This window comes from Piliocolobus tephrosceles, chromosome 12, assembly GCF_002776525.5.
Source record: "Piliocolobus tephrosceles isolate RC106 chromosome 12, ASM277652v3, whole genome shotgun sequence".
Taxonomy (NCBI): Eukaryota; Metazoa; Chordata; class Mammalia; order Primates; family Cercopithecidae; genus Piliocolobus; species Piliocolobus tephrosceles.
In genome coordinates this window covers 89,108,543-89,133,795 of record NC_045445.1, presented here as the reverse complement: position 1 = coordinate 89,133,795, position 25,253 = coordinate 89,108,543, and the positions used below count along the sequence as shown (strand labels likewise).

Genomic DNA, 25,253 nt, shown 5'->3' with positions numbered 1-25,253 from the left:
TTCTAACTTTGTGTGTTCCTATAATTATCAAACTGTACTACCAGTGTCTATTCATTACCTACACTGAACTCCATCTATGATATCATAAGCCAGTTGGCTCCTATTCTTAAAGAACCCTACAGGAGATTTACACAGCCACCTTTAATCAGAGGTGCTCATGAGGCTGAGGACATTCATTTTTATGTTGAACTTGCTTTCTTCCAATTGTACTAAAAGTCAATTTCTCCTTGTTTTGGCTTCAGTGAAGAAAAAGAAAAGCTGGTCACTGGCCTACTAAAGTAAATTTTTATAGAGAAGTCTCCCCTCTCCTGGAAAAGATGGGTCTCAAGTGGGCATTGTTAGAATTCAGTAAGCACACACAGCCCCAACCCAGAACACCACTAAGACCTGTAGTTTAAAGCTATATCCATAGCTTTTTATCAAGGGTCAAAGAGTATCTCAGCATCAGTTACCAACCTTCTGCTCAGGACACTATCTGTGGTGCTCTTTGAGGTCCCCCAGGCCCAGATCTGGCTGAGTCCACTGTCTATATTTTTTACTTTGCAGTCTTCTTTTTAGGAACTCCACGCCTGACTTTTCCCAGAAGCAGATAGCTGACTTTTGTCCCCCATTTAGTCCAGTTGATATACCTGGGCCCTCAGGTCACAAGGCTCAGCTATACCCTGGACAAAGCCAATCTAGGACCTAGTGGTCACAAAAACAACTAACCAACTTGCAAGCCTGTTGTCGGGGCCTACTTAGAATCAATGACTGTCAGAATTGGACAGAATTTTAAAGATCATCACCTTCATGCCCTCATTTTATCGATGAGGTTTAACAAAAGTACAGTCATCAAATGGTCAGCCTCCTGGACCAGGGTTTTTTCTAACATAACACCACAGAGAGGGAAGACAGGTAGAAAAAATAATCTGAATTTAAGACCTTGTTATACTACTAAAGGTATAATGATAATTATGATGATGTTAGCTAATACAGAGCACTTACTATATGTCAGGCACCATTCTAAACACGTTATAGACATTAATTCATTTAAGCCTCACAGCAGCCCTTTAAGGAAAAACTATTACTATTCATATCTTACAGATGAGGTAGCTGAAGCTCAAAGAAGTTAAATAATTTGCAGTTCACACAGCCAATAACTATTGAAGCCATTATTCCAATACAGGCACAGTCTGACTCTAGAGACTCTGCTCTTAACTTACAAACTATTCTACCTCTGGGTCCCAGTTTCTTCACATATAAAATGGGGATAATTCTACTCTACCATCTGCTTTATAGGCTATAAAACACTGAACTGAGAGCTGACAGGTATGTGCATGGAGGTGAGAGGAATGCTAATCCAGAAGGGGTTAACAGCTGTGTGGGGCTTCTGTGTTCTCTCCTCACAAACACAAGCAGGAGCAAGGGGATGTCCCCCCCTCATCTTCTGAGTTGTTTCTAAAATGTAAACTAAACTTAACCAGGAAATTGGTTCCAAATCTTCCATTTGTGTACAGAATTAACTTTTAACTTGCTACAATTTTTTTAAAAATGCACTTTGCTCTGCTCATCCATCTTCCATCCAACATTCATTCATTGGGCTCCTACTGTGTGTGGGGATCTGCTCACTGTGACTCAGTTGCAGTCCTTACCTGAAGAACAAAGGGTTTCCAGGTACCAACAATGCTTTCCAGCAGGATGCAAAGGTGGTTTTATGGGCAGGCAAACCTACCTTCAATTCTGGGCTTTACTACTTTAGAAAGTAGCAATGACAACAGGAGGTGAGGAATAGAAGGGGAGTCAGAGAGAAAAACTTAAACGTAATTGTCAGCATGTAATTACAACATCTAGGAGTACAATTTCACAAAAGCCAAAGACAAGAGTTTCTAATTATACAACCTTGGGTCTCAGTTTTTTCATCTGCAAAATGGGGGTAATGATGTTTGTCTCACAGGCAGGGTTATAGAGAGAGTGAACTGAGATGGTGGATATACAGTGCCTGGCATGTGCTGGCCTAGTACGACACTTCAGAGGAAGGAAGTTGATTTACACGGGTATTGGGCTCTAGAAAGGTTTTGTGTGGCAACGAAGATAGTCCTTAAAGAATGGGTAGGATGGTGCCAAATAGAGAAGGAAAGGGAGGGGCATTTGAGGCAGAGAAATGAGATTAAGCAAAGTCTCAGAGATGAAGACTGGGAAATGTGATGGTGAACGAGTAGTGGAGTTTGCAGAGAGTAAGGTTGGGAAAGGGGAGTGGAGGGAGTGATGGCTGAAAAGGTAAGTGAAGTCATGTTTGGAGGACCTTGAATTTAGTTTGAGGAAAAGAAAAAGGTCCAAGTTGATTTTTGGGTGCAAACATCAACTACAGTATAGGGTAAATTAGAAGGAAATATTGGCTTGGCTTGGCTTTGCAGGAGAAGAGATGACAAATTTTATCTTTAAAGTATTAAATATGGGGGGCTAGCAGGACATGCAGGTGGGTGGGAAGCTCAAGAGCAAATAGGTTTGGGAATCAATGGCCCAGAAGAAATTGTGAAAATCAGTGTTTGCCCTGGAAAAATGTGCTAAGAAGTCCAGAAACCTTGGGAAATCAAGATTTATGTTTAAAGATGGAATGTGAGGTAAGGAACAGAAAAAGAGCTACGCAAACAAAACTAAATGAAGCTGTTAGCACATCATTAAGATACAAAGGAGTTTGATCTCTCAAACTCGAAGACAAGAGTTTCAAGCTGCAACAGCTCATCAACATTATCAAATGGTACAGAGCTATAAAAAGAAAACCAAGAAAAGGTCATTTGGGAGTAGCGATAGCAGGGATTATATTCTCTATTCCCAAACTGGTTTATATTCCTCTCCCTGCCAAAATCCAACTGTTACCATCCTTCATCTTACAAGCCTATCATAAAGCCAGAAGATGGAGCAGCATCATTCTAGCAAGGTACTCAAAGAGTTCTGAGCCTTAGGACAGCAGTACTGTGGCTTCTAACACAATAATTCCCAATCCCCAGGACATTTCAGAGGAAGCACTAAATATAGGGTGGCTCTTGCTCAATCTTACAAGTGAGTGGGACACACAGTGTTTCCCACTCCCACATCAACGAAACTTTTGGACATGAATAAGAGGATGGGGAGGGTTAAGAGTCCTGCATTATGCTTAAAGACGGAATAGGATATTATTTCTTTGTATCCAGCTTTCTGAAGACAATCCTAATATCAAATATTCTATCTAATTGCTCCCCAAAATAGATACATCTGTTATCAGCTGTCATGTGCCTTGATTTTTAATGTAGAAATATGATTGCTATACCCTGGAAGCACTGAGAATCTGAGATCTAAGGCTGGTTTCTGTGACCAAAAAAGGCATGTGTGTTTGCAGTGAGCTTAGGGTGGCCAGTGGACCCTTTCAGTGTGAACAAAAGAAGAAATGGAAAAGACAGAAGGAAAGTAAAAGAGTTAGAAAGGGAAGGAGGAAGCAAGAGAAGCTTACACTTGGAGAAAACATATGCTGGAAACTGGATAAAGGGCTTTCTTTTGTGATTTCAACCTCTATAATTCTCCAATGTAAGCATTAACATCTCCATTTTTACTGAAGATAACTTGTGATATAAATCAAGTAGTCCACGGTTACCCAGTTAGTAGATGGTGGAGCAGATTTGAATCTCCAGCTGGCCTTACTCTACAGCTTTGCTATTTGCCAGTCCCCCAAGGTACACGTCAAATGGCAGGGAGGGGGACGAACTCACCCTGCGAATGACCTAAAGGTCAATTCCTCAGAGGGCTTGTTAAAACACAGGTTGTTGGGCCGCATAGGTCTTGAGAATTGATTAGGTAGGTCTAAAGTGCAGCTTGAGAAACTGCATTTCTTTCTTTTTTCTTTTTTTTTTTTTTTAATTATACTTTAAGTTCTAGGGTACATGTGCATAACATGTAGGTTTGTTACATATGTATACTTGTGCCATGTTGGTGTGCTGCACCCATCAACTCGTCAGCACCCATCAATTCATCATTTATATCAGGTATAACTCCCAGTGCAATCCCTCCCCTCTTCCCCCTCCTCATGATAGGCCCCAGTGTGTGATGTTCCCCTTCCCGAGTCCAAGTGATCTCATTGTTCAGTTCCCACCTATGAGTGAGAACATGCGGTGTTTGGTTTTCTGTTCTTGTGATAGTTTGCTAAGAATGATGGTTTCCAGCTGCATCCATGTCCCTACAAAGGACGCAAACTCATCCTTTTTATGGCTGCATAGTATTCCATGGTGTATATGTGCCACATTTTCTTAATCCAGTCGGTCACTGATGGACATTTGGGTTGATTCCAAGTCTTTGCTATTGTGAATAGTGCCGCAATAAACATACATGTGCATGTGTCTTTATAGCAGCATGATTCATTATCCTTTGGGTATATACCCAGTAGTGGGATGGCTGGGTCATATGGTACATCTAGTTCTAGATCCTTGAGGAATTGCCATACTGTTTTCCATAATGGTTGAACTAGTTTACAATCCCACCAACAGTGTAAAAGTGTTCCTATTTCTCCACATCCTCTCCAACACCTGTTGCCAAGACAATCCTAAGTCAAAAGGACAAAGCTGGAGGCATCACGCTACCTGACTTCAAACTATACTACAAGGCGACAGTAACCAAAACAGCATGGTACTGGTACCAAAACAGAGATATAGACCAATGGAACAGAACAGAGTCCTCAGAAATAATACCACACATCTACAGCCATCTGATCTTTGACAAACCTGAGAGAAACAAGAAATGGGGAAAGGATTCCCTATTTAAGAAATGGTGCTGGGAAAATTGGCTAGTCGTAAGTAGAAAGCTGAAACTGGATCCTTTCCTTACTCCTTATACGAAGATTAATTCAAGATGGATGAGAGACTTAAATGTTAGACCTAATACCAGAAAAACCCTAGAAAAAAACCTAGGGAATACCATTCAGGACATAGGCATGGGCAAGGACTTCATGTCTAAAACACCAAAAGCAACGGCAGCAAAAGCCAAAATTGACAAATGGCATCTAATTAAACTAAAGAGCTTCTGCACAGCAAAAGAAACTACCATCAGAGTGAACAGGCAACCTACAGAATGGGAGAAAATTTTTGCAATCTACTCATCTGACAAAGGGCTAATATCCAGAATCTACAAAGAACTCAAACAAATTTACAAGAAAAAACCAAACAACCCCATCAAAAAGTGGGCAAAGGATATGAACAGACATTTCTCAAAAGAAGACATTCATACAGCCAACAGACACATGAAAAAATGCTCATCATCACTGGCCATCAGAGAAATGCAAATCAAAACCACAATGAGATACCATCTCACACCAGTTACAATGGCAATCATTAAAAAGTCAGAGAACCTGTATTTCAAACTGATCCCCAAGTGATACCGATGTTGCTGGTCTGGGAATCACATTTGGAGAACCACTGCCCTAATGGACTTTCCTAGTGTAGGCCCTACCCTTGCCTCTTCTGATGCCTCATTCTTCACAGATTTCCCCATGCCACACCAAATGTTGTGCTCCCTGCCTCCAGCACTGCCTGCCTATCTCCAAGGCCTTCCTCAGTGGTTGGTAAATGTCTGAAAAAGAGTATTTGGGGTCATATAAGGAGCATGCCCAAAGTCAGGCTGTGTTAACACAGGAAAAAACTTGGGATTATGGCTGTCACCCAGTCACTTACCTACAACTTCTTGTTCTTCCCCTCTAACTCAACGGCACCACTCCCAAAATAGATATTTAATTAGTTTTGGTGGCTGTCAGAAATATTAGTGTTTTAATAATAAGAAGCAGAAGGGAGAATGCGTCAAAAAATGTGAACCTCACATGTTGTATGGAAAGCAAATATGCCAATTGCCATGAAGGTAGGTGAGCTGGACCTGCCTTCCAAGAAGCTTCATAGGAGGAAAAGGAGGGACATGATGGGGGTTTGCCTATGAGGTTTTCTCAGTTTGGTGTCTGCCCATATCCTCCCAGAAGGCCCCCTTCTCCTTAACAGCTAAACTTGGACAAGAGCAAATTATTTTCCCTTGCTTCCTTAAGCATATATAAAACAAGCTGAGATTTTATGCCCTCTCCTGAAAAAGCTAGATATCCTTTTAATACAGTCTTGTAAACACTCTGGCTATCTTGCCCAAAGCGTTGAAGGATAACCATCCTCCCTATTTTTGGAAAGGTGTGAACCAGGCTGCCCCAACAATAGCTACGAGGTACCACGGTATACAGCAAAGACTCAGATTGGCTATAGGAAGAAAATCTGCCAGTAACTCACCAAATGATCTTGGACAGGTCCCTTTCCCTGTCTCAGCCTTTTTTTTTTTTTTTTTTTAGACGGGGTCTTGCTCTGTTGCCCAGGCTGGAGTGCAGTGGTGCAATCTCGGCTCACTGCAACCTCCACCTCCTGGATTCAAGCTATTCTCCTGCCTCAGCCTCCAGAGCAGCTGGGATTACAGGCACCTGCCACCACACCTGGCTAATTTTTTGTATTTTTCGTAGAGACAGGGTTTCACCACGTTGGCCAGGCTGGTCTCGAACTCCTGACCTCAGGTGATCCACCTGTCTCAGCCTCCCAAAGTGCTGGGATTACAGGTGTGAGCCACCGTGCCCAGCCTGTCTCAGTTTTTTTACATGTCAAGTGACAGACTGGAACCATATAGATGACCTCTCAAGTCCCTTCCAGCTCTGGTATTCTACTGAGACTAACAATTACTCTGCAAAGGACAGAGATTTCATTATTGCAGTGTATTTCTCCTCACCCTTCTTTTTGCTTGATAGGATGCTTTTACTGCTTTCTGCTCAAAAAAAAAAAAAAAAAAAAAAAATGAGATTTTTTTTTTTTTTCCTGAAGATAACTCACTCAAGCATTGCTGGCAACACGGTCAGACTACCTGGGAAAATTGAGAAATGGGCTTCCCACTTAAACCCTTGACTGCAACATTCAAAAGTCAATAGGGACCTTTGCTTTTTGTTCTCTCCACTTAGTTCTTCAGATAAATCATCCTTCTCATGACATCAGTTCTCACTCACCTCCAGTCCTATATTTCCTACTGCCTGCTCCACATTTCACTGGATAGTCTGCTACCACCTCCAATAAAATGCAAAATTCATCATATTCCCCCATTCCCCCTCCTTCTCAATTTTTCCCATTTAAGGAAAATCTTCTGGGCTTGCTATTTCTTTCTTCCTCATGTCTCTCTCTCTCAGACACAACCCATTCTCTTCATTCCCACTGTCCCATCCTGGTCCTCATTAGCTCAAACTGTCTCCTAACCGGCTTCCTTGGCCCCTACAGGTCTGTGCCTTCCTCAAGCTATGCCTTAATGATGCAAATCTTAAAGCATTATTGCTAGTATCACTCCTCAAGCTCAAGAAGCTTCGGTAACTCCCAACTCTCTCAAAGCTCTCCTTAATCTAGCCCCATCTCTGGATCCAACCTTTGCCTCTAACAAGGCAGGGGCTTTCTACCACTCTTGCCACGAGTCTCTTGCATCCTTCTCATGACATCAGCTGTCACTCACCTCCAGTCCCACATTTCCTACTGTCTGCTCAACATTTCACTGGATGGCCTGCTACTGCCTCCAACAAAATAACGATCAATCCTACTTCTGTGCCTCTGATTTGGCCATATCCTTAGCCAATGGTTACACGTAGCGACACTGGAGCCAGGCTGCTTCCTCCTAGCTGTATGATTGTGGCCAACCTACTCCTTAATCCCTTCTCTGATGACGCCAGGCTGTATCCTCTCTCTCTCTTTGCTTCTTTCAGTAACCTTATCTACCTAGGATAAGGAGAAAATGAAAATCTGGAAGAGTTTTTCAAGTTGTTGACCAGAGTGTTATTCTTCAAATAACCAGAGTGTACACTTCTAAATGATAGGTCTAAAACATAAGTTTAATCCATAATGAACAATTTGTATACTCCATCTAAAGTTCTGACTTGAGTTCTAAAAGCAAGCAAAGTCTGAGGCAGAACACAGCAATAGAGTAAGCATCTCTGTCAGGTGGCAGAACAATCTATGGGGCCAAGGAAATTGTTTACATAATATGTACCCAGCTGCCCTATATGCCAGTCCATTGTTGCCAGGATTTATTGCCAGGTGGCTTCTATGGAAGGCCAGTTTTTGCTAAACATCTGCACAGGTGCCCAATGATCACCAGGGAAAGAAACAGAGATAGATGCTAGGTAAGAAAATTCCCACCATGAGTATCAAAAACATCCCAAGAGTTGCCTTTTCTTTTCCTCAGGTTTTAACATTTCGCACTTGTTTCCAGTTTCAATGTGGTTGTTGCTATTGCCCACAAGTAAATAATTTCATTTCTTGGCAGAATAATTAATGCACTCAAGTGATAATGACTCTAAATGTGCTGAATGGAAGTATGTAAATATATTTTTTCATGACACAAAATCATCTTTTTCCTAATTTGGGTGTATGATTTGTGAGTCATCACACATCAGCTTCCTTCAATATCCCATTATACCATCCAGTTTTCACTTTAATAAAATGAAAGATCTACTGTTCAGCCACACCTGGCAGACACAAAAGGTAAGCCTAGATGTGGTCAGCCTTGAGCAAGACAGACCACCTGATCTAGAGTTCAATATGAACAGTGGTCATAAGCCAATTCACACTTTCCAGGACCTTTTAGGACACTTTAGCTTGGGAAACCCAGAGAAGCCCCTTAGAGCATGATGCCATCTGGAATATTTTCTCATTGAGGCTAATAACAAAGAACAGCTTCTTTCTGCACTTCTTCCAAAGGAAGTTAAAAGGTGATCTCTGCTCTAATGGTGACCCAACAGATGAGAGAAGGGTTATTGCTTGCTTTACTGGACCTTAGCAATAGACGGTAAGAAACCCAAGCCAGTAGCTCAACCAAATGGGCTTAGGAGTTTCTGAAGTGAGACCCAGCTGCTGCCTCAAAGTTCACAATGTTAAGAACTTGGTCTTGTTGAGAGAATGATCCCCTTTAAAGAAAATGCAGCCAAATGGGCCAAGGATTGCACAGATCAGAGAAAGACATGTTTCTAAATGATCAACCTAGATGATGTTGGCTAGAGAAGGTCCTATACTACTACAACTCCCAATCTGATAAACATTAGCTTGTATCTCCAAAATGTCTTGGAAACAGGAGTAATTGTCAAGTTATTCTGGGATATTTTGGCCTGACTCAAGCACTTCTGAGGCATTATGCCACTGTTTCTTAATGTGAGGTTCACAGACTCCTGCTCAGAACCACCCTAATATTTTTATTAATAACAAGCAACCAGGGCGATTCTGAATCACATGCCACATGGAAACCAACTGTCTTAATCTTTCTGGGACCAGAGAGTTTATATTACAGGAATTTCCCCTTACTGCACTGGGCCACTCAGAAGAAACCAGAATCTCTGGAACTCCAACTCTAGGCTTATCCTTCTTGTGTCAGATTCCAGAAAGTCTGAGGAATTATGGTGGCCTGTCTGAGAGGATTTCTCCCAGCCTGCCTTGAGAGACTATATGCTTCTACTCTGTTCCACCCTCATTCCTGTCCAAACCTTCAGGCACTGAAGCTACCACTAGTTCTAATAGAAAGTCCTAGCAGCATCTCTCTATGCTATAATCTGGAAGCAATTTCCTAGAGCTGTATTAAATCTCCCCAAGGCAACCTCCAATATTCTAAGAGACAAATGGTTAGTAAAAATAATAATAATGGACTTAGCAATGCCCTCTCCATGAGTTCCTGAGTCAGAACATGCCATCTCAAGCTTGAGGTTACCCTGACCTTCACCCATCTGTTGAGCCAGCTTGGGTCATATACCCAAAATGTTCCTGCCTTGGGAGTCATGCTTGTCTTCTTGGACTTGGTGTGAATGCTGAGCTCCAGCTACTCACTGGAATCTTTTGTTGCCTTACTACCCTGAGATCTGGGAGCTGACCAGGACAAGCCTAGGGAATATGCAGGGATGCTCTAAGAGCCACAAATCTCTTAGGCGACCTAAACTCATCTTAGAGTCTGCATCTGGGCTCCTGAATTTCTTCATGTAGTCCCCTTAGGACCAGTCCTGGGAGCTTTAACTTTTCCTGGACTATGACTTGAAGCCAGGCCTTGGAGTTTTCTAGGCAGGGGTGGGGTTCCTTTGTTTCCAGAAGGTAGGAGGAGGGGGCTAGAACTACATGAAGAATCTGTCCTCCATGCCTCCCACATGCATGGTTCTATACTCAACACCACAGGCAGAGGGTGGGTGGGCAACGCAGAGAGAAAAAGGGAAAATCATTTTTTATCCATTTGTCAGATGTCGTGTTAAAGTCTTGTAGAGAAAAGGACAGCTGAAGGTAGGGGGAGGAGCAGGAGAGGAGATAGGTTGGAACTAATGGTCCTAACGTCATTAAATGTGGCCATCTGGTTTACAGCGGCAAGAACAGGAACAACATTTAGTTAGGAGCACTGTGACCTGCTCCTATATCTAGAGATGAAACAGGAAAAATAAATATATTTCAATTAACTGAAACCACCTTCAAGTCTACTGAGCATGCCCAGCAAGGAAACAGGCTTGCAAAACCTCTAGACCTTGGCATATGTTTCCAAAGAGAATGTAAGTATCTCCTAGGGAGTTTTTACAGCCCAGAGACGACATCTACATTTAAACAGCCCATCAAAAAGTGGGAGATAGTTTCCAGTGGTGCAATGATTTCCCTCTGCCTATTGGTTCACTGTGAAAGAAAAGACATCCAGCCAAGGCCAAGGCACCTAGCAATGCCTCTAGTCCATGTCAGAAGCCTTTTATGCTCAGGAATGGAGTATGTTCTCCTAAAAATGTCTAGCCCAGTCCTGGATGAGGAAGTGGCAGAGGGATTCAGTGAGCAGCCATTGGGACAGGCCCCAAGGGACTCAAACTGGCTGAGCTGGCTTCCCCTCAGACATTGTAACCAAAGACTTAGCCAGAGGGATACAATGACTAAACCTAGGCTGCCAGAGAGGACAAAATAGAAGCAAAATCATACATACCCTCAAAGCTCAGGAGGGATGGCACCAGGTCTGTGTCTACAGGAAAAGTGGTTGTGCTTGTAACAAAACAAGGTCAAGTAGGTTTGCTAAACTTATGTAAGGAAGCATCTGCCAGTCTGGGTTAGGTGAAAGTGGTGGGGGTAGAGAAGGGAAGGAAACCAAGGCAGCTGATAGAGGGACAAAGCATCTAGTAAGGTGTCAGGGCTTGAACTCCTTTTAACTGTCTCAGCTCAAGAGCCCCAAAGGCAGTGGATTCTTATATTCAGAGTTGGTCAGGATTGGAGATTTCCAAGTAACTAGTCAGCACACCTAGTTCAGTCCTCCCTTACAGGTAAGAAAAATGAGGCTCCGATGAGAAAAGTTTCCTAAGGCATCAAGTTAGTTAGCAGCAGAGCTGCCAAGATTAGAAACCAAGCCTACAGTCTTAGAAGAATGGTAGCCAATAGTTTTGGGATCATGTACCTCTAATGTTAAAAACAAAAATACAAACATTTAGCTATTCTTGTCACAAAAAAGTAATTATGTGAAATGACAGATATGCTTCACTATAGGAAACATTTTACTATCTATCTATATTACAATATCATGTTGTAAACCTCAAATATACACAATAAAATTTATTAAAAAAAAACAAGAAACACCTATCCCAATATTTAAATACTAATGTAGTATGTGTTTTATTAAAAAAAAAATTCCACAAAATAGAAATTAAATAACAATGAGATTAACAATTTAATATATAAAGAACTAATATTTTCTCCCTCACTTTGGAGGTTACTGCTTTCAACATTTTCTGGTGCTTTTCTCTCCCACTGCTCTATAGACATCATCCCTTCAATACTACAACCAGAACCTGCCTTTCCCTCCCTGCTCAGGGTCCCAAATAGGTCTGACCCTGAAGATTAAAAGATAAGAACACTTCAGTATGAAGGATGAGTAAAGATACTTCCAGAATCTCCCTCACTACCAGATGTTTTTTGCTAAGGAATCTCAAATTCAAATTCACACTAAAATGCAAATGTCAGTAATAAAAACTGGGATGGGAAGAATGAGCTCCAGGTGTAGCTTGATTCTGGACTTGCTATATGAACTTGGGCAGATTCAGCTCCTCTCTGAGCCAGTTGTATTAAATTATTTCAAATGGAAAGTTGAGGTCATCTTTGATATATGCTGTTGCTTTGCTTCTAAAACAGGTTTTGACAGGGATGGAGTAGCCCCCCCCCCCAAAAAAAAATGAAACAAGGACGTCAGGAGAGGGATGGGGTGGAATAAAAAAAGGTCAGAAGACAAAACCTGAGTATTTCAAATTTTTGCCATGGGCTATCCCCCACTCAAAATACAACTCCAGTACAGGGATGGCTTTTGGGTTCCACTGGCAGAAGGAAAAACACTGCCTCTTCCACCCATTCAGACCACTGGGTTCAAGCCACCCAAAGTAGTGTCTATGAAAATATTAAGTAGCACTTCTTCCATCTGTTCAGAACATCACAATTGCTAAGTTGCCTTCATATTCATGAGCTCACTGGATCCTGCCAGAAATCCTGGGGATAAGCAGAGTGGGGATGAGTTGTTCCATTTTAAAGGTAAGGAAACTAATTCCTGAACAAAGGAAGTTACCAGCTATCCCAGGAGCACAGAGGCCAGGAGAAAACCTAGATCTACTGGTGCATGGTTCAGTGAGGTTTTTCTCCTAATAATAAAAAAAAAAAAAATGGCTAACATTTATTGAATGCTTACTATATGTCAGAGACAAATCTAAGTTTTTACATATAATAACTTGTTTGATCCCTAGTTTAAGATAAGGAAACCAAAGTTCAGAAAAACAATGAAGTAACTATTGAAGTTCATGGAGCCAGAATCCAAACCTGAACCCAGACAGTTTCATTCTAGAATCAGTGCTCTTAACCTCTGTTTTCCACGGCACATCTTCACATCCCCAAAAGGTGAAATTCAATGAAGTATCAAAGAATCTCCAAGGCATAGCAAGGTACAGAACAATATGTGTTGTATATTACCATAAAAAAGAGAAAGAGGAATATATTCATATTTGTTTATACATCCACATAACATTTTTCTGGAAGGACTCATTGGTGGCCTCTGCAGAGGGCAGGGGGTGGGAGAGAGACTTTTCACTGTGCACTCTCTTGCACCTTTCGAATTCTGAACCATGTGAATATATTTCCTATCCAAAAGTAAAAATTTAAAAATGAGATGTCTATGGTCAAAAGAGATTAGGAAACCGCATGGCTACTTCTTGGCAGGGCTATGCCAGCTAACCTTTTCCTATTCACTTCTGGGCTCTCAAATTTGAAGAAAAGTAGTTCCTCTCCCTGCTTTTCCTGAAGCACTGCATTCCCCCCACCCCACTTCCCTGCCCCACTGCTTATCCAATCCCACAGAAGACATCCCTCAAAATGACTACTGTAGTCATTTTGGAGGTTTGAGCAGCAAAAGTGAAGATTTGTACAGATTGGATTAGGCTCCCACAGCTGGTCAGTGGAAGATAGGAAAATAATGCATCAGCAGCAATACAAATGAAGACAGAGACACAAAAGGCCTTTTCCTCCGATGCCTACCCCTCAAGGCCTGAGCTCATCAGATTCCTCCATCTAGGCTCAGAATAGCAAAAACAAGCAAGCTAGAAAGACTCCAGGAAATCTGACTGAACACAAGAATCTGTGGTGTACAAAGGAAAATCAAACTAAGGGAGAAAAAGCAAGCCCAGACGGGTTTTAATGTCCCCATTGAGGCCAGGTGAAATTCAGCCCAAATGGTCTCCAGAGACACTCCCAGTTTTGGTTCTTAGATTATTTCCATAATCTTATCCCTCAACTGTTAGCACAATCCTCCAGAGATCAAGGCCCTCAAATATATTTCCTTAGATCCCTTTCAGCCGACCCCTTAGGCAGGTCAGAGGTACTCAAAAAAAACTGTTAGGAGGTGGGGGTGACCAAGGTGGATTAAGTGCCTCCAAGAATCCTCTTATTGTCTTGAAGTGGCTTAAATCAGCAGAAGGATTGCTCCTCACAATAGCCTAACATCTCCAATTCTTCACTGCTTCCAACATGCAGGAGACAGCGGGACATGAGCTGCTGTGGGAGGGATGAAAGGTAAATCAGTGTGTCTCTCTTGGGCAAGCAGGGAAAGTGCTGGGTAAAGCTGAGCCCCAGAGAGCTGCTTGTCAGAGAAAAATCTAACTTTTTACATATATTTACTTAAGTAGCCTCTGGCAGCTTCCTTTAGCACTGGAATTCATTGGTGGCAGCCCAGGGCCAGAGTACACTGGGTTGGGAATCTGAAAGCATGGCTTCTAGTACTGAATCCACCACTGCCTAATCCTGTCATCTCAGACTTGTTTCTCCTTTCTCTGAGCCTCAGTATTCCCATTTGTAAAATTGATATAATAATGGCTTAAAAGAACAGTATGGGGAAGGGGTAGAGAAATAAAGTGAAGTTTCTCAATTACCTCCAAACTATGTGTAATTACAACCTGGATGAAATCTTAACAATCCAAAGAGCAGGAACACAAGTTCAACATTTTACAAGACACTTTTCACATCCTATGCCACAATGAAGTCTTGCGCTTAAAACTCCTATGAGAGACTACAGTTAAGCCCATTCCATAGACAAGAAAACTGAGGAGAAGTTTGCCCACAATATCTGCAGCAAGGGGAAACTTGAACTACATAGTGCCTGACCTTCTCCCTCTCAGCAAACCAGATAAAATGGCCGTGAGCACAAACACTTACAAAGAGTATTCTCTTAGAGTCAGAGCTGGCACTCTAGGCTGTCTCCTCTGGCAGGTGGCAGGTACAGGTGACCTGGCCTTGTTTAGGAAGAAATCCCTGCTCCGGATGCCTCCCCTTTTCTCATTACCTAAGAGATTCCTAAGGAACCAAAGCTACATGACCACCTAAATGCTGCAAATCTGTTTTTTTTTCCCAGAATGACTGACCTGGCATTGAAAAACATCTGTATAGGTGGGGGTAATCTCAGCATAACTTTGACCAGCCTGACTCCATGAGGGTGTCCTTCTCTTGGCTCCTTTTTATGGCCTTTTCTGTCTACAGCTACTCCAATAGGAGTCAGGTCCAACTGTTGGCAGTAATTGAATCCAGTTTAGGGACAATGATGATTCAGTTTTATGCATGGAGAAAAGTGTATCTTCAAAACATCTTCTCAACTCTTAGCCTAGCTGAGCCTTTCCATCATCTAAGGGCAATACTGGATGTTTTATAAATAAAACAAGTAAGACTCAGATAGCAGAGGGGAACGTGACTGAGACACACTGTAAGAGGCAGAGCAGCAACTGAAACTCATGTTTCTTGACCTCAAAGCCAAAGCTGAGAAATGGGCATGAGGCTGTTATAGTTAATAGTAACCCAACTGAGGCTCTGAGGATGCTGCTCCCAGGCAAGCCTGGTATTCCCCAGCTACCTGTCTCCGTGCTTCCCACCCTTCCCTAAGACCCAATCTAGGGCCCTGTCTTTCCAGCTTCAGCCTTTGGTACCAAGGACCACAAAGGCTTCCCCAGGACACCATGACCTGGTTTCCAGCTTGAGGAACTCTAAAAATAGCAGGTCTTCATTAGTGGGGCCAGATGGCCCAAGATGCTGTGCCTAGGGGCTAGGTTGTGGTCATTAAGGATGTGGCTGGTCTCAGGCCACCACTAACCCAGGAGAGGGTGGGCCACTGCCCAAAGGCATCTCCTGCTTATGCATCCTACCACTTCCGCTCACATGCTAACACCCACAATTTAGATATATTTACTCTAGTCCAGGTTGTTATTTCATTCCCAAGAAAGATGAACTTTAATATTCAGTGACTTTAGGCCTTCTGGGACATTGCTTCATAACCGTATCACTCCACAATGGTTTGCAAGTGAACTGGGGGATGAAGGAGTAGGCTCAAGCTTTCTGCATTGATCAGTCCCAATTTGCGTTTTCCATTCCTCTGTATCTGCCTATTAACTCACATCTGAGGGCTCTGCTCTGAACACTGTTTACCTTACCGAGACTGCTACAAAACATGCCATCTTGAACATCCATTTTATTACTGAGCTTACTGCACTCTCAAGTCTAATTTCAAGGTCAAAGGAGAGCCAGAGCAAACTTATGGAGGCCCACCAGCTGGGACCAGTACCTTGTCATGCCCACTTAGAAGAGAGTGACAGCTGGCTGGCCCTAAGGGAAGGACGTGTTCTGCATCAAAATGTGTCCCACAGGGCTGTGTGGAGCATGTGGATATGTCCCATAGGTGTGTTCGAGTGTGACTCAACACTCAAGTGTGGAGTGTTGTTTGCCCAAGTATGTCTTTAGGAGTGTGTATCTCAGGTACAGAAGTGCATGTCCTGGGTAAGAGTATATCTGAGAGTGCATCTTAGCATGCCCCATATGTATGTGGGTGCACAATTGTGCCTTATATGCATCCATGTGCATTCACACATGCAGATGTGCACAAGCATCCCTCATGTGTGTTCCTGTGTGTGTATCCTGCCTGTGCTGAGAATGTGCAAGTGTGAATATTCCTCCCATGTTTAAATGAATGTGTGTTCCAAGTGTGTTAATGTGAAAATATGCTCCAGCTGTGTGTCCCATGTGTGTCCCAAATACAGCCCATGTGTCTGAGTATGTGTTAAGTGTGCATCGCATATTATCCATCATGTATGTGTATGTGAAGATACGGGCATAGAGAATGGATAGACAGCAAAGCTGAACCAATTTTCTTCCCCATCAATTTGTTTCTAACAGCTTTCCTTCAAGTCTGGGTCAATCTGCTCTTAAGCAGGACAAAAGACCTGCATTCAAATTTCATCTCTGTCACTTCCTGAATGTGGTAATCACAGGTGCTTTTCCCAAGAGGCTTAGCCACCCGTCATTCATCTAAAGAGCCTCATAAATGTAAGGCAAATTAGCCAATGGTTGAATAGAGAGAATGAGTAAAGATCAAGGACAAATTCTAAGACTTTGGGCAAGTTCCTGCCTCTCCTTAGACCTCAGTTTCCCCAGCAGCACACTGAAGGAACGAGCTCAATGCATGGGTTCCTCTCACTGTTACCCAGTCACTTATCAGCTAAAGTACTATGGACAAACTCTCTTCCCTCCTCCCAACACCACAAAGAACCAGTGTGTAGATATGTGCATGTGGATTAGCACCTGCAGATGTCTCATCCCAGCTAGGCCCTCTCTAACCCTCAGCAAGCTATTGGTTGTCTCCCTATTTCTGTCATTCCACACTCATTTTCCCAGTGGCCTGAACCAACTGGCATAAAAGCAATGGCATACAATCTCCACCAAAGCCCAGGCAAAATGACATGTATTTTATCCAAATCATTCTTCTCCATCCTTTGTGATGACCATAGACACTATGGTAAAGAGCCAGCTTTTTAGGATCAAGGCCCAGTCTTTAAGAACACGGCCAGATAAACCCACAAAGAGAAAACATCCAAACTAAGTAGGTCACAAAAGACTACAGAATCTGGGGCCACTTTTCTTTATTTTAAAAGGCCTTTCATGTATCCCTGGACAATATGATATCCAGATGAATTTATTGTAGATCCAGTGGATGCACCAAAGTACCAATTAATGGTTCAATGCCAACCTATCCCGTTATCCAGTAGCATCTGCCTACTTCTTTCTTCTGTCTTGATTAACTTTTGTAAAAAGGCTTAGAGCCAGGTGTGGTGGCTCACTCCTGTAATCCCAGCATTTTGGGAGGCTGAGGTGGGTGGATCACTTGAGGTCAGGAATTTGAGACTAGCCTGGCCAACATGGCAAAACCCTGTCTCTACTAGAAACACAAAAATTAGCTGGGCTTGGCGGCACGCAGGAGAATTGCTTGAACCTGGGAGGCGGAAGTTGCAGTGAGCTGAGATTCCACCACTGCACTCCAGCCTGGGTGACAGAGCAAGACTCCGTCTCAAAAAATAAACAAATAAACAAACAACAGCAACAAAATACTTAGAAGCAAACTACAGAAGGAATCTTAATAAATGGTTTGCCTAGAGATACTTGATACTGGTGAGTTGGCAATACCTAACTCCATATGCTATGTTCTTCCTAGCACACCACTGACTTTATGATACAGTACTGACCTAAGTCAATCAAAACAATTCTCTGAGCTTCAATTTCCTTAGCCATAAAATTGGGAAAATAATCTTGGCTTTGGCCACCTCATAGTGTAATGGAGAAAAGAACATGTGTCAGGAGCAGAAGACTATATAATAGTCTTTATCTTCTTGTCCTGTCCCCAGATCAGTGAGATGTTTCCAAACAAAATAATGCAAGTATAAGTGAAGATAATGCAAGTATAAGTTGATTTGCTCTACACAGCTCATTGGGCAAGAACCTGAAATTTCTAAAGCAATTTTTGATCATATCATGAAAACTCAATAATCCATCACAAATTCTGGCCAAGGATCTAGGGGCCAAGAATTGTTTTTTAATTGCCATGTCCCTAAGTGGTTTATGGCTTGATGGACTTAAGAAGGTGCTAAATAAAAACACAATTCATTTTGGTTTTCTTCCAAGTCCCTCTTTTAACTTTGCAAGAGATGAGCAGAGAGAAAGTTAGTCTGCTATTCATAGCAACATGTATGTGACTGCATGGAAAATGGAGCTTGGGATAAACAAAAGAAATCTTATTTAAAAACAGCAACAACAACAACAAAAATCAAAAAACAAAACAGTTTTCCACCAAGCACCCAAGACATGGGTCAGGTCACAGGGCCTTTCTTCTTCCAAGGGAGAAAAGTAAAAAGAGTCCTCCAAAAATGACAGAGAGAAATGAGGGACAGAAACAATGGGGTTTGTTCAAGGTCACACAGCAACTGACTTCACATTTGCACCTCCATTTTACTCATGTGTACATCTTTCATTCAACCAAACCTTTATAGAGGGCTTACTGAGTGTCAGGCCTCCACTGGGGCAGTCATCCACAGATAATTTCTGCCTGAACTGAAAAATAACAAACTCCTAGTTCTGTGACACTTTGCTTTCCATCACACCACACAGGTTTCCCCAAACAACCCTTGAAAGACCACAGTGGCTTGCACATCTCGTAGGTCCAGAAATTCACATCCTTGCCAGGCAATGTTCTAATTCCAGCACTACTACAAATGTACCACATTCCCTTGGGCAAGTCGTTTTCTTCTCTGGGCCTGGTTCCCCAGCTTCCACAATGAGGAGATTAGAATCAGGACAGCTCCAGCACCCCTTTTTCTAGAAAATATAGCTGTCTGCAGTGACTTTAAGTGGCACTATAATTTCCAGAGCTGAAGCCCAGAAGGCCAGGCTGGAAACAGCTATGTGACAGTAAGTCTTTGAACATTCTTTTTCTCACCTGTGAAATGGAGATAATCTCAGCTCTACCCACTTCATAAGGCCACAGAGAAAATCAAGTGAGATGATGTACAAAACCCACTGAAAAGCCTAAGACTGTTCAAGAGGAGTAGTCAAGAATCAAGTGAGTATCCACTAGCCCCAGTTGCTTTCCTCTTAATCCAAGTAGAGTGTAAGTCTTCCCATGCAGTTCAGTCTAAATTTACAAGACATGCAGCTCAGCTGGTTGCATGCTCCAAAGGAAATTAATAAATCCCTCCACTCCCTTTGGGTCCTAAGCACAAAGCAGTCTCATCATTTTGCTTTTGTTCTGGGCCCTCCTGCCACGCAGGGCTTATCAGAGCCCCTCCTAGAGATGCCTAGCTCCTCCTCTGCCTTTATCCCAATGCCAAGGCACCTACTGCCCAGCCTTCTTGCCACCCTGCACAATTCACAGAGGGAAGAGGGAGAGAGTAGGTGGAGGAGAGGCTGTGGGAGGTTCAGCTAAAAGTAGCTACTGCCTTTAGGCACCACACTCTGAGGGGGTGGGGGGGTGGGCTCATGGTACATCCTTCCTGCAGCCAGCTGGGCACGGAGGTGCATGGCTTTCCTTTCTCTAATGAAGGCAGGCAGGCGGAGAAATCAGCTGCCAAAGCCATTCCCAGAGCTGGCTATGGATGTGCAGTGCTGGCCTCCTCTGGGCCCTGAGGGTACATGGCCACTCACAGGGCTGCATCTACTGCTCTCTGCCTCAGGAGAGCTAATGTGGCCTTCAGGAGACTCTGTGTTCCCCTCACCCCCATCACATTCCCTGGAACTTCAAGGACTACTAACAGGCCTGCTCCCCCTCCAGGAGGTTATATAATGCTCTTGTTCTCCCAGCCTCTCATCAGCTTGCTTTCTCCAACCAAACCTGAAAGAGCATTCAGGTCTCTGATCCAGCCAAGAGAGCAGAGAGCCAGAAACCTATAGGGGAGGTAGCAAGTTACAGCAGGCGAGAGCCCTATTTAAAGAATTAGAATCCCAGAACCATCACTGCAACCTTGGACACATCCCTTTCCCCTCCTGTGCCTTAGTTTTCTCACTTGTAAAAAAAGGAGTGGGGGCAGTGTGTTGTACTAGGCACTTTAATATCTGCCCCTATGTGATTCTCTGTAAATCCTGGCCACTTAAATGAAATACCCACCCCCATCACACAACACCATCCAAGGGTTCCCTATCTCCCCAAGCACTATGGCTGGACTTGGCAGAGCCATCTCCACTCTTCTAATTCCAGTTCTTCTAGTGACCAAAATATGCATAGGCAAGATGATTGCCTGGAACTTTAGACTCTGTCCTCCATACCTGCCCCATGCCCATTTCAACCAGACCAGCTGTGCTTTTTCCTGTTTTATATAGAAGCTTCTGGCTAACATTCCATTTGAGAACATGGCTCTTCTACTGAAACCACTCTCACTTTAGTGACATGGAAACTGAGACCTGGTGGGAAGGGCCTTGATCAAGATCTGGCAGCAAAGTAGGTACAGAGCCAGGGCTTAATCCTAGGGTTCCTGAGGCCTTTTCTTGTTTTTTCTCCTACTGCATGTCTGTCTTCCATATGCTATCCTTCTGCCATGCATGTACAACTTTCCTTCTTCTCTGCTACCAACACTCAAACTTGGCGCTCAAAGATCAATGCCCAATTCCCATCAGGGGCCTGGAACTAGCACATAAGAGTGATAAGGGCAAGAGAAAAACTGGTCTGAACACATCCCTCTCTAAACCTTTTTCCTTCCTCCACATTGCCCCTTTTGCTCCTTTCTTCAAAGCTTCCTCCTGAATACTGCTCTATGTCAGTAAAACCCCTTTAATTCTCAGAGTTATGACTGCATCCTGACCACAGAGTCCACTATGCGGGCTATACCAGAAGCACTGCAGGATGTGGTATCAAGACGCCTAGGTTCTAGGTCACTAGAACTACCACTACCACTAGTCACTACCACTACCTGTGTGACATTGAATAAGCTGCTTAATCTCTATGAGCCTCACTTTCTTAACTAATTTTAGGTTTGAGGAAGAAGTCCATGAAATAAATAGGAAATCTTATTTGTTGAAATTCTTATTAATAGCAGTAGTATTATTAACCAAGTGAATGGCTTCTTAAAATACTGCAGGAAGGGGCTCTGAGCTATCAAAGCAATCCATCTTTTTCAGACCTATGAGACTGGTTCTATATCTATGAGAGGCAATTCTCAATTATCCATATGACATATTTATTTAATAAACAGAATCCCAAACTGGTACACCCTTGCTACTCAATTCACTGTACCACTTCCTTCCCTGTTTGGCAGCCAGTGTGTGTTCATACAGTCTTCTTTCCTGCTTGGCAGCCAGTGTGTGCTCAAAGAATACAACCTAGGTTCACTTGTTCTAAAAGAAACGTAAGCCAAGTATAATTAAGAAGGCAAAACTGCTATCCTTAAAACCATCCTGTGTATTCTAAACCTACTAAAATGGATCTCTGGATTACCTGCTAGATTTAAATAATATCTGTACTCGTGTTGATCACAAAATAAGCACATACTGTTGAAGCTAGAAGAAATCTTTGAAGTCATCAAATTCACCCATCCTTATTTTGCTGATGAAGAAAACCAAATTTCAGAGGAGAGAAGTAATTTGCCTGAGGTCACTAGTAAATGAGCAGAATCTTCCCCATCATGATAGCAAATGTGTAGGAACTGAATTTTTTTTTTATTCCTGAAGGGTTCAAACCATCTCACAGCTGATTATTTTAAATACAATTAGGTCTCCAGACTACTCATTCCCTAGGGTTGATTCCTCTTTTTTAGAGTGAGCATAAGCCCCTGGAACTTATCAAGGCCCCCACAGTCCTAGAATAAAATCTCACCATCTGTGAAGCTTGCCTAGTCACATGTGTGATAAGTCAGACAGACTGAGCTAACATTTCCTATGAAGCATTTCACAGCAGTCATTCTTACCCCTGGCTGTACATTCCCATCACCTCAGAGAACTTTTAGAAAAATATTGATGCCAGGAAGCCACTACGACCAACTCAATCAGATCTCTCCCAAAGATTCTAGGAATTGTTGTCACTCTTAATATTCCAGGTGATTCCAACGTGCAGCCAGTGCTGAGAACCACTGGGTTAATGGAAACAATTAAGTAAAACAACAAGAGAAACATACACAAAGAGTTTCCGGAACTCTTTGAGCATAAAATATATTCTGTTTTAAAGATAAACCCATTATGTCCTGCTTTTTCAAAGAGGAAAAAGTAATACACAGAAACTACAGTTGTAGTACTGACCCTCCGCCAAATTCTGAACCCAGTTTAGAAACATTCGCTTTGTAGGCACAGAAAGAAAACAAGAAGCTCTGGAGCCCACAACCAGATTTACCATGAGTAAGAGGTCAAGTAACTTATACTCCCTTTTCTGATGGGGCTATCAGTTTGGCAGACACTTGCTAAGAACCTAGCATATCTTTATGCCCACAAAGCATACAACAAATCTATCATGCTATGTTATTCACATTAACACTCTGGTAGGATAAATGCTGGCACAGCCAGGTGCAGTCTGCACGGGTTGACCAGATACATACAATAATTAACATGTCCCAACTCCAAGAGGGGCTCTGGTGAGGTGACAGAAGAGCTAGCACTAATCATATCATAGTAAACATTTCTTTGAATCAACAATTCAAATGAAATTTATTCAGTGTTCAAATAATGCAACACTAGAAGAAGCTGCTAACCTGTTATGTGACATGAAGAAAAAAAATAAAAACCTCCCAAAGGCTAGAACGATAGTCCAACCAAACAAAATAGAGTTTAACTGATGCAGTGCTAGAAGGGACTGCTAATTTGTAGCACAGCATGAAGAAAAAAGTTTAAAATTCACAGAAAGCTAGAATAATGGACCAACATATCAAGACAAAATGTCGCAAATTTGGTTCAAAAAACCCTAAAGTGGCCAACTTCACAAGAGAGTAGAGGACTGGACTAGACAGGAAAGGGTTTGGACCTACATGCTCAAAGGCTGAGTCTTAACCCTGGCTGCATATTTGAATCACCTCAGGGAACTTTAAATTAAAAAAATAAATAAATAAAGCTCCCTGGGATCTAGCCCATGAAAATTAAATCAGAATCTCTCAGATAGGGGGCCTGGCATGAGTATTTAAAAAAAAGCTTCCCAAGTGATCTGAATGTTCAGTGAGGGTTGAGAATCAGTAGAAGGCTGCATTATTAGACATTTCACAGACAAAACAAAGTTCTTTTGCATTTGATCTCAGTCAGGTGGCACCTAGAGTAGCATGAACAGTTCTGGGCAGCACATTTTTAAAGAAATATAGAAAAATAAGTGTGCTTCAATGAGAAGAACAATTATATGAAAACTACAGTTCCTTCAAAACATTCTGTATTTTAGGCTTCAGCAATTCACACTGGCCTTTCACCTTGAAGATCCCAAATAGTGAGTTTTTATAAAACTAAATAGAACTCATTAATGTATATTCAAGACAAAAAGGCATTTTATAGAATGAAAATTCTGAGCAAAAGTGCTATACAAATGAAAGTTATTAAAAAGCATTAAAAACGTGAGTAGCTGAGGAAGCTAGTATGACTTCAGGGATGACTCCCAAATCTCCCTCCCTGCTGCCCTTGCCTCTGCCCCTGCCCCTGCCCCTGCCCCTGCCCCTGCCTCTGCCTTTCCCTTCCCTTCCCTTCCCTTCACTTCCCTTCCTTCCTTCCTTCCCTCCCTCCTTCCTTCCTTCCTTTCTTCCTTTCTTCCTTCCTTGTTTTCTTTTTTTGTGATGGAGTCTCGCTCTGTCACTCGGGCTGGAGTGCAGTGGCACAATCTTGGCTCACTGCATCCTCCTCCTCCTGGGTTCAAGCCATTCTCCTGCCTCAGCCTCCTGAGTGGCTGGGACTACCGGCGCATGCCACCACGCCCGGCTAATTTTTGTATTTTTAGTAGAGACAGGGTTTCACCATGTTGGCCAGGCTGGTCTTGAAATCCTCACCTCAGGTGATCCACCTGCCTCAGCCTCCCAAAGTGCTGGGATTACAGGCATGAGCCATTGCGTCAGGCCTTCCCTCCCCACATTCAACATCACACTACCTAGGAATGACCAACTCTGACTCTCCTCTCTGTTTGAAAGGCAGACCCACTCCCATCCCAACAATCTTGCTGACCCTTACTTTCCTCATCTGTAAAACTGGGAATAACAATCATCTCTACTCACTTCACAAGGCTGATGTGATGCTCAAGTTAGAAAGGATGTGAAATTCCTGTGTAAACTCTATAGGCCCATGCGCTGATAAGGAGTTATTAGTATTGTCATTACTGGACTGCTTCCTGAGCCTTCTCTCCCCTCTAGGTTCTTCCCCTTCTAGTTTTTCCTCTTTGTACTTTGGTGCTAGAGCAAAGTACAATAAACTAAATACTCTACAGAGCTAGATCCACCTAAGACAGAAGGAGACACTCTGGGCAGATACTGGAGAAGCTAAACTTTCATCAAGAATTCTTGGAAAGCCAGAGACTTGGTTGGCCTAGAACAAGTTGCAGAGCTGGAAATAAGAGCTAGAGAGTCCGAGATTCCCCTCCTCCATTCCATTTCTTGGGGCAAAGCCACTGGAGCTAGATCCAGATGCCTTGTAGGAGGTTTCTGAGGAGGCAGTTATTTTGGGAGAAAAGGCTCAATTCTTACATCCCTGCCCAGAGCAAGCACTCTGCAGGCCAAGGGACCAGAGGCTGAAATGGCAGACAAAGGTTAAAGAGGAAGACATGCTTTGTTACCATCCCTCAAACCACCAGACTGTGACCTCCGGCTGCTCTCAATCTGGGCCTTACCTCAAGGGCAGAAGAGCACCTCACCTACAGCCTTGTTGGAATCTTTCAGCTCCCTAGTAGCTGAATCACACACACACACACACACACACACACACACACACACACACACACAC

At 42.8% G+C, this 25,253-nt stretch overlaps 1 protein-coding gene across 5 annotated transcripts in view; it reads right to left on the bottom strand.

Moving 5' to 3' along the window:
• The window catches only part of ARHGEF9 (Cdc42 guanine nucleotide exchange factor 9), a 170,693-nt gene that overhangs the window by 108,185 nt on the left and 37,255 nt on the right, over positions 1 to 25,253 (bottom strand). Inside the window, exon 1 of one of the 5 annotated variants that reach the window (XM_023198449.1) lies at positions 457 to 1,031. The exons of the other annotated variants lie outside the window; for them this stretch is intronic. The gene's annotated coding sequence lies outside the window, so the exon portion shown is untranslated. Of the gene's footprint in view, positions 1 to 456; positions 1,032 to 25,253 lie in introns of those variants that run through there. 5 annotated transcript variants of the gene reach the window in all.